This window comes from Lissotriton vulgaris, chromosome 11 (genome assembly GCF_964263255.1).
Source record: "Lissotriton vulgaris chromosome 11, aLisVul1.2, whole genome shotgun sequence".
Taxonomy (NCBI): domain Eukaryota; kingdom Metazoa; phylum Chordata; class Amphibia; order Caudata; family Salamandridae; genus Lissotriton; species Lissotriton vulgaris.
The window spans coordinates 734,723,615-734,740,342 of record NC_141699.1 but is presented as its reverse complement, the minus strand read 5'-3'; the positions used below and the strand labels follow the sequence as shown (position 1 = coordinate 734,740,342).

General features: G+C 42.8%; 1 pseudogene; it reads left to right on the top strand.

Annotated features, from left to right (window-relative positions):
- LOC147683417 (coiled-coil domain-containing protein 43 pseudogene) overlaps positions 1-2,013 on the top strand; it is a 58,093-nt pseudogene extending 56,080 nt beyond the window's left edge.
- Positions 2,014-16,728: the final 14,715 nt, after the last annotated feature.

The window sequence follows — 16,728 nt, the reverse complement described above, 5'->3', positions numbered from 1 at the left end:
GCCCATTGCTGGAGCTGCGTCTATTTTCAGACACACCCCAGCAATGTGTCACTTTTGCCCCTACATACGTTAGAAATACTGACGTATCTGTAACTTCTTCCAACATGGTGCACTGTACATTAAATGCGGCACATCCATTGTCACAAGGAGGGAACAGTGAAAACTGTTGCTTCGCTGTTTTGTCGCAGCGATGCAACAATTTTCATATATGAGTCCCTCTGTACGTTTTTGAGGTCTTTCATCATAAGGTATCTACATGAAAACTAATGGACAGCATAAATGAAAAATAAATTTAAAAGTTGTTACTCTGTGAGAAAAAGCACTGTAGTACATTATGAAACCTCTATTAGTGAATACACTGCAGAGGTCTGCGTGTAACCAGAGAGCGCCACAAAATTACATCTTGGTTGGTTCAGTGGAGAATAGTCAGACCCCCCCAGGATTTCGCGGTTTGCCGCGAAATCGGCACTTTTGTAAAAATGCCGCGATTTTTACAAAAGTGCCCGCGAAATCAGCACTTTTGTAGAAATCGCAGCATTTTTACAAAAGATAATGCACGCCGCTATATCCTGGGGGTCTGCTTAATTTCCCACTAAATGTTAATTGGCCTCTGGCAGTCGTGGGAAGTTTTGGGTGAGATATGGCGGGCTTCAGCCAGGCAAGCGATGGATTGGGGCACGTAGCCCCCCACTGTGATGGTCCATTGCCTGGAAGTTAAGGCCCAGCTCCCTCGCTGCTAATGGGCGCCGGTTTAAAGCAGCCTGCTTGTTTAATTCTCATTGTTATGATTACCCGGGCTAAAAGCCTGTTAAATACCACTTCACTTTGTTCAGATGAGGATGGAGGGTGCCTCGCCAGGAGCTGTATATTTTAATCCCATTGTGGCCGCCAAGTTTTGCGAGCAAACCGTCCTCCAGCCAGGACCCTCTGAAGGATTTATTGGGACCTGGGACCTGTTACCTCCGTTTTCATATTTCTCATTTTCAAATAATTCAAACCCTGATGCCAAACAATAAATGAAAGTGTCAAAACCGGAGGCTCATAATACATATAAGTTCTAAGCCCGAGCATGCTTTCTGTCTCCAGTGGCTGTCAACAGGTCATCCACTGCAAAAGCGGCGAGGCTGGCCGGCAGTCAGAGCACTGTCCCAGTGTGGAACGGAGTCGTCTGGCTTCCAGGAGTGGCTGGGACGGAGGCTAGACGCGCTGGAGATAGATAGCGCTGTGTACACGGCCTGTATCCAGGGCCTGCTGCGGAAGAGGAGAGCGACGAGGACAGGCTGGATGCATTGCAGAGCTTTCTGGGTGCCTTCTTGGAGGAAGTTTCCTTAGACCAGGTTTTGTGAAGAAATGTTCACAAAATGGTGTGAAGCAGAAAAATCATCGCAATCTCAGGAGAAGAAAGAAGATGAGATCAAAGCGTTTGCAAGCATGATGGAGAAGCAGGCCCAGATTGTAGTGAAACCGAAGGAAATTTCAGAGGAAGAGAAACAGAGGAAGGCTGCTGTCTTGGCACAGTAAACCAACATAACTGATGAAGAAGATGAAGCGGATGAAGAGAAAGGAGCAGCTGCCACTGTGGCCATCCCTTTGGAAAAATCTCTCTTTAAAAATACAAATGTGGAAGACGTCCTCTGTGCAAGGAGGTTGGAAAAAGAATCCCTTCGAGAGGAATCCCAGAAGAAGAAGGAGCAGGACAAGCAACAGAGAGAGAAGGATAAACTGGTTAAGCAAGAGCGTAAGGAAAAGGAAAAAAAAAGCCAGCCAGCCCTCCTCCCAAATCAAGAAAGCAGGTTTCCTCTCGGCAACCACAGACATTTGTTTGTCAGCAAGGGGATTATGTGGCTAAACAATGTATACTGGAGGCGTGTTTGCAGAACAAGCCTCTCATTTCGCCTGAGATTACAACCTTCTGTTATTTCTAAAAATGAATGTGAAGAGTGTGGCTTGGGTCCAAAAGCAACACCCAGCCAGCACTTTAAAGAGGCAGTGTGCTATAATAACTCGGTCTAGCAGCTAATGAAGACATCAGAAACACAAGTATGACCTTTTACTTTACAGCTATCTCATGTTTAAAAGGCCCAGAAGAGTAACATTTGAGTGAATGTGTGCAAACGTTGATGTTTAACCAAAACGTTATCTTCCAGTGGTGTGAGCAGAGCTCTCTAGTTTACAAGCCCATAGGTGAGTGAGTCATACATACCAAGCTTTTTCTTTGGGTTTTGGAACTTGTAGTTCATTTACCCTATTATAACAACAGAGCTAAAATTCCCAACATGCAAAGTGAAAATCTGGACTAGTTGATAATTCAAGCACGGACCTGGAAACCTTTTGAGCCCTGATGGAACTTGTGGTCCCAGGGTGCACCACCACTGAATTGGGCACAGCTGCTGCATTGGGGAGGCGTTGACACCGTGATATAAAGCACCGCCTTGCCGCACGCAACGCGGGACGCCTGCTATGCTGTTTTGCTTTTCGAGGGAAACAAAGTGTCTACGTTGTAAATAAACCAAATATACATAGCTTCATGTTGTTAAATAACTCAAAAAACTAAGTTATCTGTGTTTGTTGTAGGAAAAATGGGCAAATAAAATGCCGCAAAATTGCTGCTAAATTTCCATATTTGTACCGCTAAATTTCCATTTTTGTGCCGCTAAATTTGCTAATCCATGCCGCTATATCCTGGGGGGGGGGGGGGTCTGAAATAGTGATGTATATTTTTAGTGCTACGAGTTCACAGCCGGTGACAGAAAAGCACTATGAATATGTAAGTCATTATTTTATACTTACGTTACACACAGTGTAAGACATAATGCCGCATATGGTTGACATAGTTTTATGATAAAATGGTGCTTCCAAAACGTAGATTTTAGTAATACCAAAGTGTATATAAAGCACATTTTTTTCCCCATAGCTATCCCTTCAACACCTCTTTAGGTGTACTAAGGGCTATGTAAATGCAGTTAACATTATAAGCAAGCACTTCCCAGCCCATTTGTTAATACTTTGCACTTCCACTCAAAAAAACAGATTTTTATCATCACAAAGCTTGGAGTGATTTAATTAATTAATGCCAGAACTGCTCCCAAGCATCCCTTACACTTTTACATTTGCATTTCATCCAGAGAAGCAGCTGATAATCTAAATTAGCCGTCTTAGGAGGGCTGTGTTTTTTCAAAAGGAAAGTACACATTTTGAATTGCAGGGAGAAGTGAAGCTGGAAAATGCGCGACCCCCTTGCCAGGACTCCAGGGCCCCCCTGGGGGTTGCGCCCCACAGATTGAAGACCTCTGCTCTAGAGTGTAACTATTAACTGAAACCTACTGTATCACAAATGTTATTACCCATAACCAATGACTTATGTCACTAGACTACAGAGTCCGTTAGGGACCATAGGGTTCCCATGCTCTATAATACACAAGACACCACACACATTTTATTCTTCATTCCTAGAGGCCCTCTGTACAGAACACAATCATTTTGTACTTGGTTTGTTCTTTATACTATTACACATGGGTGTAGGAACAGTGGGGGACGCAAGGGATATATCCCCCCCAGATTTTAGGGTGGGGGAACACGGGGGACAAGGGTGGAGGGAATTTCCCCTCTCCCATGTGTGATTCACAGGGCCATTAGCGCGAAAGCGCTACGTATAATGGCCCTGCACTTATCTGCCTCCAGTTGCCTGTGATCATGCCTGTAACGCCCATAGGGCCCTGCTCCCCCTCCCCGTGTGTCTCAGCCAGGGGTGCTGCAGCTTGAGCTGCTGTGGTCTCGGCAGGGCCAGTTTTTCACAGGTCTTTAAAAGGCCATTAACATCCCTTTGGAAATGGTTAGGGAGGCTTTGTTTGTTTTGTTCACTGGGTTCCCTAACCCCTGGGCACTGTCATATTGAATGTACTCCTTGGAAGAAGGGGATTACCCTTGAAAAATTATGACATTTGTATAGTGAAAGTAGTTTCTGACTTAAACACTTTGAAAAAAAGAGATTAACTCTGAGGAAAGGCCAGGCTTCCCTGGTGCACCATGAAAGTACTGGAATATTTAATGAATTCCCTATAAAGGTGTGAAGAGTTTTAGAAATTTGATCCTAAAAATGTCAAAAAATTCTCAGAGGAGAAGTCTACTGTCGTGTTCTAATCTAGGACCCCGATCAATACTGTGACCTTATGCCCCCATACGGCTATAATCCATTCATACCCCTATAATGGCATAAACGATCAGAGCCATATTTCAGCCACATTTCTGAAACTCGCCTCTGCAGCTCATTACTGTAAATGACACAGCAGAAGCCACTATCTAAGATTCCTGAATTACACTCCGAGTTCTTCAACAAGCTAAAACTCAGCAACCTGGGAAAGCCCCGCTTGCTATGTTTTGATTAGTAATAGAACTCTAATGAGCACTGAAAGGACAATCACTTCCTAGTGACATCTTTATTGACGTCTTATGTTCAAAAACTTACGTCAAACAAGGCACCTTTCAGGTATAAATATTACCAACGTTGCCTTAAGCAAACGTGACGACATCGATGATAGCGATGGTGTGGTGAACACAGGAGCAGAACAGCTGTCCCTTGCAGAGCCCAGCAGATGCAAGCAGCCCACGGACGCTGCCCCTCCTCCTCCTTGACGCGCTGAGAGAGACGCTGTCTTTTCTCTTGCCGAGAAAATCCAGCTCCGGCATTTCCAGCCCACTCTTGCGAGTGACTGGGATATCGAGTCCTGGAAGGAGATACAAGACCTCCAACATTCTATTTCAGAGGTATGGTGTTGACTAAACCCTTTGAGAGAATTCTTGAAGCAAACCTTGGCAAAACTAACTTAACTAAAACTGCTACTTACTTACTCCCTCCCACGTATTAGGCTCAGATCAGGTACACTGGGGTAGGCGTAGTTAGAAGCACCAGTTGAGTACGTTAGCTAAATGTATATATGAATGTATATATTTTATTAATTAAAACATTGTATGGCTAAGAAACCATATCAATGCTTTTACAGTATTATTTCGCAATCCTCTTTTTACTGTGCGCACTTTTTATAATAACTAGTCTTGCAATTGTGGCAATTCATTTCTCTTGCATGAGAAGAAAGACTGTTCAATAAATAATACCTTTTATTGAAAACGCCCGTCTCTCTATTCTCTGCATCTTGGTGAAAGTAATCTGCACAAATGACTGAGTAAAATAACTGTCTATTGTTTCACACGACTCTAGAGATTGACTCTTATTCTAAGGAGCAAAGTTGTCATGTTTATGCGGTTGTTGGAAAACTGAATCCCTTCTTGTCTGTACCAGGGAGCTGATCACTTCCTATTCAGTCAAGAAAGTTTCCAGTGACCTCTGAGCTAGTTGGTAACAAACCCAATTAAGTTTAGCATAGTCAGTAAAGACCTGGAAGACCGCACTTCTACGTCCAAACTGCTGGCGCCCAACGTTTGGTAAGGCGATAAAACTAACGCAAGACGTTAGAGTAACTCAGTCGTGCATTTTTCACACAGACCCTTTCTCCCGTAAATACTCCAATAGACGTCTGTAGTGGGTGAAAGGTTAAAATCCGCCTGAACTTAGTAGGAAGAGATTCCTATGTAAAGCTCTGGTTTATTCAACGTTGAAGGATACAGTGTTCCAAAATATTGTGCACCTAATCTTTGTCTCCTTGGAGACCTGCTCTGCAAAAACCTTTCTGACAATAAAATGTCAGACACTGAAAACGGAATCGTTGATGCCGCAGTAAATGCCGCAGTAAATGCGACTCAGCAGGGTGCCGATGGTACAGGGACTACTGAGCCGGGTGCGATAATCATCCCGGTCAACATAAGGAAAACTATAATGTCAAAACTTATAGAAAATAGACTGACCACACAAGGTGGCACAGTAGTCTTCGTGATAGAGGCACACGAATATCGGCAGACAGAGGTATTCTATTCTTGGATAAAATTTCCAGCGGCAAACACCGCAACACAAGACATCCACTATTATAAAATAGGGGATCCACCGGAAGAGTACGCTCCTTTCGAGGAGATTGAAATCCCATTAAAATACCAAGAGCATCTGCTCTGGTTTAAAGGCGCCCTAAAACATAATGATCATATTACCAGGCTCGGTCCACTAGGTAGACCAGGAGCAACGTGGCCGGTTCTAGCCTGCTACACACCACATCCAGACTATGATGAAATGTCAAGTGAAGAACTCTTAGTTAAAATAGGAGAATTAACAAAGGCATATAGAGAGTTGGTTCAATTGGCAACGGAGGATAAAACGATCCGCCAGAAATTGAAGGAAACAGATATAACAGATCAACCAATTGAGCTTGCCAGAATTATAGAAAAATGTTATGAAGAACTAGGTAGAGACAGCTTGGGTGGGAAACCAGTGAAACCCCAACTACTCGAAAATCCTGAAAAATTATTTATTACAAATAATTCAAACACTCCTAAAAAGAGCTGGGATGGAAATAAACAATCCACTCCCAAGGAAAAAGTTTTCCAGTCCAGAGGAAGGTCTCCTCGACGGAGGGAAAGAACTCCGACTCGAGAACACCAGTCTCCCCAGAGGGAGCCCTCTGAGAAAAGATACAACCTTAGAAATAGGGATAATTTGAAGAAGCCTGATAGATATCAAAGTATTGATACACGTCCCTCTCGATCTTTTTCGCAGAAATCGGAAAGAAGAGGACGGTCAGACCCAGGAGAGCACACCAAGTCCAAAGACAAGGAACCTGCTCAAAGTAAAAAGTTACAATTTCCAAGAAAGAAGGTAGCCAGTATTAGAGTAATCGAACATGCCGAGAATACTGAGGGCACAGTTGAAAAACGGGGAATGGGCACAGACAATGTTAGACAGTGCAGCAGAAATCAGTATAGCTCGCAAGATCCTGATGAGTCATCTGGAGACAGTGGACACGAATGAATACATTCAAGTAGAAACTGCCGACACCAGAGTTAGCGAACCTCATAAGATATACGAAATAACACTGCGTATAGAGGGGGATAAGACTAGGAAAATAAGGGGTCTATTTTGGGATAAACTCTCAAAAGGCTATGATATCCTGTTAGCTGAAAAAGACTGGCCCCCAGAGTTTGTCAGGGAGTGCCCTCGTGGCGAAGAAATGATTATGCCTGCCTTCTCGAATCACATTCCGATTCGCACTAAATATATATATATGCAAGGAAATGGGCAGTAGCCCAGGCACCAGCACTATATAAAAATCATGTAGGATGGGATGAGGACTCTCCTCTTTACAAAATCCAGTTAAAAAGTCAACCGACTGCACGAAGGCAGTATCCCATTAAGCAAGAAGCTAAAAAACAAGTCAGGGAGATTTTAGATCAACTTGAATACCAGGGGGTGATTGAAACATGCACCTCTCAAATGAACAATCCTTTGTTTCCTGTCTCTAAACCAGACAATTCATATCGTCTAGTTTTGGACTACAGACACCTAAACTCATGTTGCAAAACATTTGCAGTACAGAATTCGCATAGTGCTGCACTAATGAATAACATAGTTAGGAAAAAGTATAAAACAACATTAGACATATCTAATGGTTTCTTTTGTCAAAATATTGCACCAGAAAGCAGATACTTGACCGCTTTCTCAGTAATGGGGTCGCAGAAAAATTTCTGTAGGCTCCCACAGGGATTCAAGAACAGCCCAGGACTATTCTCAGCCAGAGTAACAGAGTTACTACAAAAGTATGATGATGAGGCATTATCTTATGTCGATGACATCTATCTAACAGACGACGACTTGGATACTCACTTGAAAAGAGTGAACACCATTATACTTGGGTTCGCAGCAGAGGGTTACAAATTCAACTTTAAAAAGTCTCGAATTGCCCATCTGACAGTATTATTTTTAGGATACAAATTGTCAAGTGAAGGAAAAAGCCTAGCGGACAACTTCTTAGAGAAGTGCGCTGTACTCCAAGCACCGAAAACGCTGAAGAACTTCCAATCAATTCTAGGCTTCCTGAATTTCGGAAGAACTTACATTCTAAATTATGCGGAGAGGGTTAAACCTCTCTACGAACTAATTAAACCTGATTTTAAACCAATCAATTGGACTCAAAGACACAGACATTTTGAGATCACTGCAAACAGACATGTTAGCAAAAACAAAATTAGATACACGTGACAATACACGAAATGTTGTAATCCGAGTCATCCCAGGAAGGTGCGGATTCACGTACCTGACCTCCAATGAGGGAGAAACGGTACCAATTGCTTACAAATCACATTTGTACACAAAAGCTGAAATAAAATTCAGTTCAACGGAAAAAATCCTAACTGCGGTTCAGACTGCTGTAGCAAAAGAAAGGGCCCTAACACAAGGTAAACGAATAATAATCATTACACCCATACCGGCTTTAGAAGCGGTAACTAAAGCGAGCATTCCTAAAGCTAAAGCTTCGCATCCGAGATGAATCCAGTGGGTTAATTCTCTTGCTGCAACAGATGTAGTTTACGAATTTGATCCTAACTTAAAGACACAGGAATTTTTACAATATGAATATGAATGTCCTCTGCCAATTGAAATCCTGCCTCTAGAAGAATACGGAAGTATTATATATTGTATTGTATTGTATTGTGGTATACTTGTAGAGCGCGGCCTATCACCACCAAGGGCATCCTGGCGCTTTGAACCCTGATCCAACAACAATTTCCGCAACTAGCCTGTCCTCGGAAAAAGGTGGGTTTTCAACGCCTTCCTAAAGGCTGGAAGGGCCTCAAAGCTCCTAAGGGATAGTGGCAGAGAGTTCCAGAGTTTGGCCGCCGCTACTCTGAACGATCGGCCACCCATCCTCACTCTCTGGAAACGTGGGACTACTAGCAGCTTAGATGACGAGGAGCGTAAGGCTCGAGCTGGGAGATACCAAGCAAACATTCTCCGCAGCGGGATAGGTCCAAAGCCGTGAATAGCTCTGAACACTATACATGCGGCTTTGTATCGGACGCGAAGGTGAATCGGCAGCCAATGAAGTTCCTGTAGTGCTGCTGTAGCCGAACTGTAGTAGGGGCGGGACAAAGCAAGTTTGGCCGCCAGATTTTGTACCCTTTGGAGCTTGCCCAGTAGTGTTACAGGGGCATCCAATAGTAGTGCGTTGCAATAGTCGAGTCGACTTAAAATAGTGCTCCGCACTACTTCGGCTCTGGCTTGCTCAGGAAGGAGAGGTAGAACCTTGCGCAACATCCGGATGAGCATCATGCACGTAGACGTGGTCTTATTTACGTGCAGATCCAGCTGTAAATTAGGCCCAAAAGTGACCCCCAGATTACGCGCCGAGTGTGTAGCAGACACCGTCTCAGAGAAGGACGGGGGCCAGAAGTCATCTGGAAGGTCCCTGGGGATTCGGTCACCGGAACAGTGCAGAACCTCAGTTTTAGTACCGTTGAACTGTAATGAGTTCAAACGGAGCCAATCCGCTGTGGCCTGCATACATCGGTGAAAGGTCTCCAGTGGGACCGCATCCTGTCCCTCCAGTGAAAAGACCAGCTGGGTATCATCTGCATAGTTAAATGCAGAGATCCCAAAGGATTTGATAAGCTGGACTAGTGGGCGGAGGTAGATATTAAAGAGAATAGGGCTGATGGCTGAGCCCTGCGGTTCTCCTTGTCCTACTCTCCGCTCCTCTGAACTGAAGGGAGGGAGCGACACACGTTGTTGACGGTTATCCAGGTAGGAAATTAACCAGTCCCTGGCCTTGTCTTTAACTCCACACTCTTCCAGCCTCGCTATCAAGGTTGGATGACTGACCGTGTCGAACGCGGCCGACATGTCGAGCAGCACTAAAAAAGCTGCCCGACCACTGTCGACTCGCGCCCGCAGATTGTCCAGCACGGTCACTAACGCGGTTTCCGTCCCATGAGCAGGGCGGAAGCCGAATTGCGTCTCATCCAACCAGGTGTTTCCTTCCAAGAAGCCGGATAGAGTGCGGGTGGCCAACTTTTCCATGATTTTAACTGGAAAAGGCAACAGAGAAATTGGCCGGTAATTGGAGAGACAGGCAGGGTCCAGCGTAGGTTTTTTTAAAAGCGGAGATACCACTGCCTTCTTCCAACAACCCGGTACAATCCCTGTTTCAAATGACTGGCAGCAGATGGAATGTAAAGGCTGGAAAAGTTCCTCCTGAAACAGCCTCCAGAGTTTTGGCTGATCATCATAACCCGCAGTTGGGGGCAAACAAGCTTACAGTGCTGCGTGCGCGATTGTTAAAGGTCGTTGGCACAAAGGAAAATTTAGACCAATGGTCACTAAAACACAATCTCTAGGAGATTGTTCAGCTCAACGAGCTGAATTGGTAGCATTTAAGATGGCGCTAGAAAATACCGATCGCGAATTCCCCACACTTATAGTGTGCGATTCTTATTATTGCGTACAATCTTATAATGAATACTTGCAGAATTGGGTGGAAAATGGTTTCAAAGATGCAAAAGGTGGCACAATTAAGCATAAAAAGCTTTGGGAACAAGTATTTCTTTTACAGAAGGAACTACAAAAGACTCACGTGATACACACTCTGAGTCATCAACGTGATGGCGTTCACGTTGTAGGGAATTCATTGGCTGATGAAGCTGCGAAGGCAGCTGTGCAAACGGCTTCCGTAGCTGCGATAACTCGGTCATAAACAAAAATAGACAGCGACATTCTACAAGCTGTCAGTGAGTCAGTAAAAGATGATAAAAAAAACACACTCAAAAGGCTTTCCAGAAAAGTACTTATATTTAACAGATACGAATAATGTTCCTTTTGCTCGAATCCCTGGAGTGGGGGATAGAGTAATTCCAAACATGGAACACAGGTTAGGACTAATTAAAGCGGCACACGAAGGGCTTGCTTCTGCACACGCTGGCATTTCCGCAACAATATCACTATTAAAACAGAGATATTGGTGGCCTCGCTTGAGAATACAAACTACGAAGTATGTATTAGAATGCGAAATATGCCAAAGAATGAAAGTATCAACAGTAAAACGACCAGCGCAGACACCCCTTCTCATCTCAGATAAACCATTAGCATGTGTTTACCTGGACCACTGTGGTCCCCTACAAAGGGACGGCAACTATAAATATATCATGGTCGCAGTGGATTCCTGTACGAGATTCATATGGATGTGGCCCCCAGCGCTTGGCTGACGCCAGAACGGTTATAAAAGATCTGCGAGTCTTTATCGGCACATACGCAATTGCCATGTTCCATTCTGACCAGGGTCCTGCTTTCAGCTCTCGAGCTTATAAGGAGGCCATGGCCAGCATGGGCGTTGGATTGCGATACTCTTGTCCACCACACCCCGAAGGGAACAGTGTAGTGGAAAGAAAAAACCGAGACATAAAGCAATCTATAACAGCGAAGGTATTAGGTTCGGGTGATGGGTGGGTCAAACATTTAATAAGTGTCCAACTCAGTCTAAACAATTTGCCAAGAAATTCTCTAAAAGGTTTCAGCCCATACGAACTATTGTTTGGAACTAGAATGCACATTCAGGACTTAGATAGTCAGGTATCAGTGGTAGAAGATAAGAATAAAGACTTTGACATCAAAGATCGTTTGGCTGTTTTACAGGACTTGAATGAAACAAGAAAATCCATAAGCAACATAAAGTTAAAGCAACAGCCAACTACCACTGACGAGGCACCACCAGCCCCAGCAAGGCTTGTCTGGATTCCAAAGATTGGGGATCTAGTCAGAGAAAAAATAGCGGTGAAGAAGGAATTTGGGCCTTCTTACAGAAAAACAGTACCTGTCTTGGCAATCAACGGAACAAGATCAGTAGTACTACCGCCCCTTGCTGGTAAAAAGGAGAACAGAGTTGTATCAATCGACCTGGTAAAACCACAAGCATGTGGCCTATAATAAACAGTAGGCCCAGTGAACTCCCGAGAAACAACAGAATACCCACATTTGCAACAATCCAAGAGGTTCAAACTGAAAGACTAATCACATTTGATAAACCTGCAGTGCACAGAGAGGGACTATGCAATAATGCCATGGAACTCGTGCCACTTGGAACACAGATTGAAACAGTTCGTCAAGAAACACCAGTCTACAATGATGTGGCATCAGAAAGTGCTACCGAAAAAAAAATTAAAAATACAATTCCAACAATTGACAGAACTGCCTCTGGCTACTTCATGAACTTTGATAACTTTTCTAAAGATCAAAACGACCCTGAAGTGACGCCAGAAACAAAGACTTTTAAAGAAAAAGCAACAGAACTCTTTCATCAAATCAAAGAAGTATATCTGGATGCACCATTGATTGAGCATTGGATTATCTCAGGGGTATTCATACTCCTACTATGCCTAATTTTAGTTTTAATTTTAGGAACGTTTATTACAGTTCAATGGACACAGCAAGTCAGAACATCAACTTAGTCCTCAAACCACACAGATCATCCCACGTGAAGAAAAGAGAACTATCAACAGTAAATGTCACAGCCATTCCAATACCCGGGGGGGTAGTATGGGACAAAACTGACTATGAAGTATATGGTCTGGTCGAAATCCTGAAATATCCTCCCCAGTTCAAGGTTTCCTTAAGTGACTTTGTAAAACCAAGTACATTTTCTGATGATTGGGATTTTGAAAGTATTAAAAATATGATGTCTGATTTAGTGTTGTCAGCAAGATTTACAGAACATGATTATTTACAAGGTTCGTCTAGTTATGAACAAATGTATTGCTTCTCACATTACGGAGACCATTACTTAAATAAATCTGCACAACCTAGAAATGTTTTTAAATATAACCAATGGGAACATTGTGCTACTCCACCTAAAAGCAGTTCTAAAACATTCTATGAGAAATTCCAGTACTTCTCAGGGTTTAACACAAGTGATGCAGAAACTTTTTATTATAAACTGTTGGATAAAACAGGGTTGAAAACTATGCTGACAAATACTAAATTAATATATTCAGAAGCATTTTATGAAAAAATTATGACATTTGGTTTTGATTTTTGGAGAAATAACATTGAAACAAAAACCATCTGGGGTACAAAAGATTGGCAGGTACAAGGCCTAGAAGCATTATTTCGAGCCTGCATAATCCCAGAACAAATAATGTTCTTAAATGACACAATTCACCAAACAACCTGTCTTGGCCTAGCTAAGATTAAAGACCTTAATAAACCGTCTATTCCAAAGCCAATACCTAATAATGCAACTACAGATATTGAAATAGACGTATCAAAAATTTTACATCTAAACAGAACACATCCTGATTGGAAAAAATGGTTAATCTGGCCTACTGACACGAACAACTGTCAAGATAGATTCCTGAACAAAAGACAGGGGTTAACAATGACCAGACCAGACCCTAGATACTCCCAGAGACAACATCCAGGGATAGTAACAACATATAGTGTAGGGAAACTGTGCCTTGAATGGCTAGAAACATCCACACTGGCGGAAATTAAGCAACACTTATCTTTACTTAAAGATGGTGCTGATTTGCGCAATTTCATTCTGGGACCACGCAAACAGCGTCAAAAACGTTTCATAGCGACCAGTATATATGCGGCTTACAACGAGGCTTGGAAAGTCACACATATTGAAACAGCTGAAAAAATACGAGATATTGATTGTATTAATTTGGAAAAATCACTTTCTGTTGTGGACAATGGGTTAATGACTCTGTCCTCCAGAATACATTCACTGGACAGTATTGTATCATCTGCCATAGATATAATAGACAAAGACTTGCTAATGTTACAGCATGGCCAGTCACAATTGCGTTCTATTGTACAGTTGGGCTGGAGGCTGCAAAATCTTCGTTCAGGTTATGTGCCTTGGCGTTTAATCAACACAACGTCATTATTTTCCATCTTTAACCTTACCGATAAACAAATCAGCTTGGCACAGAAAGGAGCAGACTATACAATCCTGAGCATCGAAAAACTTGAGAGATTACCATTGACAATGTCAGAAAGTCCTGTCATTGAATGGATAATACACGGGATTATCACAATTCCGATAACAACTTTCCGATTTAAAAATTGCCTTGAATACATACCGACTGGCCAGTATGAACGTTTGGGTAAAGGGTACATTAAGTCAGCATGGAAATTACCATACACACAGACATGCTATAGTGACAGCAACAAAAATGTATTTCTTAATGGTGAAAACTGCAAACATTCACTAAGCGGTATACTTTTGTGCCAGGGTATTAATTTAGGCAGGGCCTGTGAAGGAACTTCAAACAACCTTTCATGCCACCAACAAGTCACACCTGCAACACAGATAGAGTCTTTCTTTAAGCAACTCTCGAACGGGAGTTACTTCTAATAACGGATCACAGCTGTTGTGGCCTTTTGCCAGGGAAAGCATATCTCGTAAGTGTAACTTCCATGGTCAAATGCTGTATGCAAGCATTGTTTCCAAACGGCCCTGGAGACTCCGAGACTCCCATTTGGCCTCGTTTGAATGTCTCTTCTATACGAATTGATACTTTAAGCAGAATGAAGTCTGTGCTTTTGCAGACAACAGTGCCCATCACGTCATCAAAAGAGACGTATGATCTCCAAGTTGCAATGACAGCATCGGAGATTCATGACCTTTTATCAACAAATTGCCCCGTGCATTTCACAGAAATGCTTAGCGAAATTCTAAACATGTCAGATGCCGTAGGTATCCCAGGCATATTTAAGACGATTTTTACGGGACTGTTAACACCATTCAAAGCAATTCTGGGAATCATTCCCAATTTTGTCCATTCAGTCTTTGGCGGCATACCCCTACTTTTGGGTCTTGTAGCAGGCATTTTATTTTTGACCCTCCTGCTCCGATATGGCAAGCCAAAATACAGACATGACTCCGGCAGGGATGGAAGAAACGATCCTAGCAATACGCTACCAGGACCGAATAACTAGAGTCCTTGGATTGGCCAGGCTGAGAGATCTGAACATGACCTGGTTTCTTTCATTCAGACCTATATGGCAGACCTGCATCTTACCTGTGCTTCGATGTATGCTATGCGGAGATGAATGCGTGTTGGACACCTGTCTTGCACTTCCATGAGTAGTACCAATGGATATCGATACTTTGCTAAGTCCTGTAACGGCTCACGCATTGTGTTGTCCCAACGACTACCAATCCTGATGACGGCGTTCGTTGAGACTCCTGTGCTACGACTAGGTGGTAACAGTGGAGCGAGAAATAAAAGCGACATCACCCAGGTACGACCCTCTGTGAGCATTGCTGATCCAGACTTTGATGATAGCAATCATTCTCACACCTGCCAAGTTACAGCGTTATCGAACTTGGTCGAACTGTCACCTGATTTTGTAGACCAATTTTTTGAGAGCCTGTCTGATATGATGTACTCCCCTGAACAGAAACAATAACTTTTGAAAAGCATTCCGACACACAGCGTTCCCATGAACTCTGAATTTGGCCTTCAGTTTTGATCAACAAAAACTGCTGAAAAGCGTTGGAACTCTATTCCCCTGTTCACCAAGAATTTTTTTTTTTTTTAATTGAACACTTTTTCAAAATATTTACCTTTTTTCTGGCACGAAATTCTTTGCTTAAAGTAGACCTATTCATAAAGAACAGAACTTCTATTTTTAAGTAGATCTGGAGACTAAATAACTTTACATCAGCCTCTAGCACATGTTACAGCAAATGCATTTATATGTGATGAAATTATCTCGCCCTTCTTTTCTGTATAAAGAGATATTTCATGTGTAATTTTTTTCACAAAATCGTTCACTGATTACATATGCTATAATTTTTGAATGATTTCTATGCTTAAAGTACCTATATTTCCATGTATTTCAAATACGCCATTTCAAATGCAAATATGTATTTTGGGGTGGGCAATGTTACACATGCATCTTATTGCTTTAGTTTTTAGTAATTTGATGGACATAAATTCGTGGAGTGGGTGTCGTGTTCTAATCTAGGACCCCGATCAATACTGTGACCTTATGCCCCCATACAGCTATAATCCATTCATACCCCTATAATGGCATAAACGATCAGAGCCATATTTCAGCCACATTTCTGAAACTCGCCTCTGCAGCTCATTACTGTAAATGACACAGCAGAAGCCACTATCTAAGATTCCTAGATTACACTCTGAGTTCTTCAACAAGACAAAACTCAGCAACCTGGGAAAGCCCCGCTTGCTATGTTTTGATTAGTAATAGAACTCTAATGAGCACTGAAAGGACGACCACTTCCTAGTGACATCTTTATTGACGTCTTATGTCCAAAAACTTACGTCAAACAAGGCACCTTTCAGGTATAAATATTACCAACGTTGCCTTAAGCAAACGGGACGACATCGATGATAGCGATGGTGTGGTGAACACAGGAGCAGAACAGCTGTCCCTTGCAGAGCCCAGCAGATGCAAGCAGCCCACGGACGCTGCCCCTCCTCCTCCTTGACGCGCTGAGAGAGACGCTGTCTTTTCTCTTGCCGAGAAAATCCAGCTCCGGCGTTTCCAGCCCACTCTTGCGAGTGACTGGGATATCGAGTCCTGGAAGGAGATACAAGACCTCCAACATTCTATTTCAGAGGTATGGTGTTGACTAAACCCTTAGAGAGAATTCTTGAAGCAAGCCTTGGCAAAACCAACTTAACTAAAACTGCTACTTACTTACTCCCTCCCACGTATTAGGCTTAGGTCAGGTACACTGGGGTAGGCGTAGTTAGAAGCACCAGTTGAGTACGTTAGCTAAATGTATATATGAATGTATATATTTTATTCATTTAAACCAT